Consider the following 5,633-nt stretch of genomic DNA (forward strand, 5'->3'; position numbering starts at 1 on the left):
CTTTGTAGCCTTTCCAATCCGTTTTCTTGTATTTTCACCAATTATCTCTCTATGGCATAGGGACTTCTCCACTATTTTAGGCACCTCTTAAGACACTTTCTAGAATCCCAAAAGCTTCTAGGATGATCTTGCTCCAACACCCTCCAAATTGTTGCTTGGTACCTAGGCCTAGTTGATCAAGTTAGGCTAGGGCTTCAAGGAAGGATGGACTAGGTGGGTTCCCAAGACCTCCTAGGTTAGGTGCCCTACACCATATTCATGTGCTTGATCATGCAATGAGATGTGAATAAATATTTCTTTTATTGATGAAATAATTGTCTAATATAATGTCCTTGATTTCATAGTATGGTTAATGTGATAATAAATCTACAATGATGTAATTGATATTTCAGATGAGCCTTATAAACTTACATCAAGTATGATTCTGTTTCTAATGTGTATGAGTTACTTCATGATAAATGGAGTTGTCTTTCTTTGATCGTCCTTAGTAGTAATCAATGCTTTCATCATCTTCTATATATATATATATCCATTGCCAAAACTATGTTGTAATTATTGGCTTTGATCTATATCTGATTTGCCGTCTTCCCAATAGTTAGCCTTCATAAGTTACTCGAGGATTCAACAATGTCTTGGAATCCACTCAAGGAACTATAGTTCAACTCAAGGATCAATAAGAAGTCCCTAACTTTAGGATATCAACCAAACACTCCTCTGTAATAGGTTCACTGCCTTGATTCATTTTGAACAACTTTCAATTCACTTTGTCCATGTTTCAACTTCCGTTTCATTGGGAACACTCCTAATTCACCCTTCATGCAATCAACACTTAATCCTTGTCTTCAATGATTCTCATGATCCTTCCAATGCCTCAATAACCTTCAAGCAACATAACTAAGGATTTCCAACCCCTACCAAGCATCAACTCTATACCAATCTTCAAAACTGCCTTTTGTAGGACTGTCTTATTAGCCTTGTCTTGCAAGCAAATTGCATTTTTCTTCCAAATTTCTCAAACACCATGGTAACTTATCCACCTCTTAAAATAACCTTTAATGATTTCTTAAACCCCTGCAAATATCAACCTTTCAACGTGTGATTGATGAACCCTTCTATGGTTGTCTCTACAATCAATTAGGCCTAATTAGCCCTTGCCTAACAAAGCAACTACCTTTTGTATTTATTATCAACCTCCCAAAACTTTACACAACCTTAAGGCATCTAATAAATAGTAGGATTTCTCAACTTGTTTAACCCTACATGCATTTCTAGATATTTTTCCATCAAACCCTCCCTTTAAGGGTTTCTAGCCTAAGGCTTCCTAGAAAAGACCTTAAATCAATTTATAAAATCTTTCTAATGGCTCAAACACTTTTAAACAAACCCTCTCAAATATTTTCAAGCAGTATTTAGTCATTCCAACCCTTAGATCATCATATTCACCAAGTGGTGCCTTGAACATGCACCTTCACTGTTTGGTTTAACAGTCACCCTGCCATTCCTTTCTTTGTTCACTGTCACCTACATCTAAATCATGTTAAAGTCATCATATTTAAAAGCCTTATTACCTCTCCCACAAGTTACATTTTAATCACAGAAAGTGGGAGAGGCACATTATCCCAAATTACTTCAAATTCCTGTGACAGTAGAGATCTAAAAAGTAGTTTTTCTTGAGAATAACTTACAAAACCCTTGCAAAAAGTTAACCAAACATGAAAATCTCTTCAAGAAGAAAAATAGTAACTTTTGAATGGCAAGAACCTTATTGAGTTACCATTCTGAATCTTTCAAATTAGAAAACTATCCCTGTGACAGTGAAGTGCAGAATTCTTTTATTTATATCTTTTCTTCATACACACACACCCCTTTTCTCGACTACAACACTTATTTCTTATAAAGACCTTTCTTTTCAAGCCTTTTTACCATCTAATTGAGACTCCTTGGATGCCAACTACCATTCATAACTGTCTTATGACTGCAACAAACAATTTTTTTTTTACAACTTTTTAACATCAATTATCATTTGTTCTTTTATACTTCGTGACAAAGACTTATGAAACTTATGAAACTTTTTGCAATAGGAGCTGCAACATCATTTCCTGGATGTTCCTATGTTCCTAGTACAGGAATGGTGAAGGATGTCATATTGATCATCAGTGACGATGAAGGCATTCCATTAAAAGTAGCCAAAGTTCTAGGTACTTTAAAGTTATTATTATTCTATAGTGATATAATAGTAATTTAGTTTTTGATCACTCTTCATCGACTAATGATCCCATGATTTTTTTGTAGGGAATGATGTTTTTTGGAGAAAATTTGGTGATGAGTGTTTGCAAATTTTTGGGCCCACCCTGCATACCTGGTGGAACATCATATCCTAACTAAAACCCCAAACCACTATTTTGATTTCATATCATTGCTAGAATAGTTTTCCTTTTCATCCATTTCTTGAACTATATTAAAGGTAGCTTCACTTCATTTATGAGTCTAACATGTTTTTTTTTACTTAAAAGGTGGAATAACCAAAAAAAAAAAGTTGAAGGATGATCTTATAGAGAGCATGACCCAACTTTTTGGACCTCATGCATTCGAGAGAAACAAGCTCCTTGAAAAAGCTGGTTCATGTTTGAAGTATACTAGGGACCAATACATTTTTTTCTTATAGGTTAAGCCCAAGTACGAGCATCCACCCTATGTTCTTGAGGTTGAGTGGCAGGCTCTAATTTTGGATGGAAAGTATAAAGCTGACATGAAAAAAGAAATTACACCAGTAGAGAGTAGAGAAAGGTATGTGATACTGTTGAGAATGTAATTATGTACTAATTAACCTCTATATTTATGCTATCTAACATATTTCAAACTTTTCATAGATTGCTTGACACATCAAAGGCAACAAAGGCAAGACTAGAAAAGCAAGGGACACACAAGCTCGGCTCTAGTGGTTTTTTGAAACTTCAAGTACGAGTTGTAAGTATTAGTAAATGAAAAATTGTATCAATTTTTTTTAATATTGTGATGGGAAATGCTAGGATAGACTAGCTTGTCTATGCTCCTGATCCTCAACTTGGATCTCAGTGTTCCTCCACACCAATATATGATGCAGAGTAACACACTTTGGAAGCACCAACAAACACTTAGCACCTTGGAACAACTAAGCAATTCATGTTATCACCCCAATCCTCTATTCTCCACAAGAACAATCAAGGCTTGATTCACCTTCAAAAAAGGAACTAATCTGTTGTTACAACTGCTCCTTTAATTCATGGACCCAACTCATCACATAAGGCTGCATACTAGTTACTTCTCCCTTGTACCATTCAAGGCCTCATACACCCAACCTTGACACCAAGTGTTTTAGAAAACTCCTACCCTCTAACATAAATGGAAACCAAAACAAACATCAACACAACCCAAAACAAATTAGGTCTAAGGAAAACTTGTTGTTACGAGTCATAGGGTAGATTGTAGCACTTGACCTTTATTCTACATACCCAACCAAGAGTGCAATTGGATCCTCCGGGACTCCCAAACACCAAAGATAGTTTAGAACAACTCCAACATGACCAAAATAAGGTGTAACAAGGGTTGGAAACCCTGCTAACTATTTACCATGCAAACTGCTGCAACCAACCTAACAAGCACTTAGGTTTCTTAACACTATTTTTCACCAACAACTCAAAATGTGTACAAAGGACAAGGCAAACAAAAAGAAAATTCAAACACCCTTTTCAAAGTTCCAAAAGACTCCAAAGTTTCAAAATTCTGCTCCACTCCAGCATACCCTAACCTCAATCATGCACTCAGGCCTAATTAGCAACTTTAGGCTTGGTCTACAATGAAAGGGTTAAAAATATGGGTGCATGGGTCAAATATTCAACTTCAGTATGTCCTCCTAGCCAAATTTGAGATGCCTTGCCTCCACACCAAGTCCCAACTTCCCTTTTTCACTCTAACTCATCAAATTGCAACAAACAAGGTCTAATAAATGGGTCTTATTAGACCTAGGGCTTGCTCTTAAAATTACCTATTTCAACCTCCTACCTCTAGGCTTTTGACATATGATAAAACATTGCCCTAGTTTTCTCCATACCAAATTGGAGAAAATTCCAACGGTGGGAATTCAAGCTAGGGCCATTTCTTTGGCCAGAACCCTTGTTTTGAGGGTTTCATAGGCATCAAGAAAGAAAAATGGATAACTTGCAACTGCAAATAGATCTTTCCTTGAAACCAATGACAAAAATTCTTAAAATGAAAACTCCAACTTTTCAATGCAAAATAGCCACCGTACAACCTTCAGGAGTTCGTACAGTACGAAAAAAAGTCAAAATTGCCCAGAAACAATAGATTTTATTGATTTTAAAGAAAATACATATATTGTTATTCATCCCATGGATGTTTAGAGCCTTTATAGGCTTGTACAAAGTAGGTAGAACCACGCCATGGCAGTTGCAGCAGTTGGGAGTGGTTTCTATTAAGAGTTGTAACATTTTGCAAAAAGTTGCTAATGCAACTTTGCAACTTTTGTATTTCCTTTTGATATTTTAACTACCCTCCATTGGTTGATGAAAAAATTCAAGTAAAATTCACCATACCACGCAAAAATGTAGGGCTCAGAGTTCAAGAGATGCCTCACAGAAGAGGATAAGAGAATTGGCTTCCAACAAGGCTATAGAGCCGTGGCTGAATGGCTACGAGCTGAAATCAGTGTGGAAGGTTCTAATAATGATGCATCTGAGCCACAGGTAAATAAGATAAATTCAATTTATTTCAAATTGAATACTTTACCAATTAGTCTATTTAATGTTAAGTTCCAATATAAAATGAGTATATCTCTTTTAAGCAAGCAATGGTAACAATGCATAGGATGTTGGAATGCAGCCTGACAATCCTTCTACACAATCTGTGGATGCTGAGGGTTCGCATGATGTGCATCCCAGTGGTAGAGGTATAAATTTGCTATTAAATTTTTTATATGTAATTGCAATTGGTGTTTGGATCAACGTAACATTTTGTATAGCAGCTGTAGAGGATTGAGGGGTCAATGTTCATGAGCGTGTTGACGTTGAGTCCAGACAAAATGATGAGGTTAGATCAAGTAAAAAGCGCCACAGTTATGTTATTTAAAATAATTAAATACTTGTAACAATTATAATAAATTATTTTTAATTTAACTCTTTTATTTTTTATTGCAGAGGACCCCCCTTTGCAATAGCATAGGAATTTGAGATCATCAAGAACATAGAACAGAACAACTGATGAGGGGGGAATTGATGATGACACTGATGCTCCTCTTACAACTTACATAGAAAAAAGAAATAGAAAGAAAAAAAAGAAATGATTGTCATCTACATACCTTAATTGATAATGATTGAATTTTATGTCTCAATGAATTTAATTATGTGCTAATGAATGTTCATGAATTATGTGTTAATGCAAAATATTGATGAATGTCGTGTGTTAACAAATCTAATGTGCTAATGAATGTTATCATGTGATATTGATTGAATTTTAAATTTTATTAATGGTTCAAAGAATGAATTAATGTTAGATGTTAACAGGGAATGTAGAGTGATGTTAGGGGCAGGGGGGTGGGGCCAAATGAGCTTCCACCTTCACATGGTTGGCCCTGTTTA

This window comes from Cupressus sempervirens, chromosome 8 (genome assembly GCF_028749045.1).
Source record: "Cupressus sempervirens isolate cs-2001-9-10 chromosome 8, ASM2874904v1, whole genome shotgun sequence".
NCBI classification, from domain to species: domain Eukaryota; kingdom Viridiplantae; phylum Streptophyta; class Pinopsida; order Cupressales; family Cupressaceae; genus Cupressus; species Cupressus sempervirens.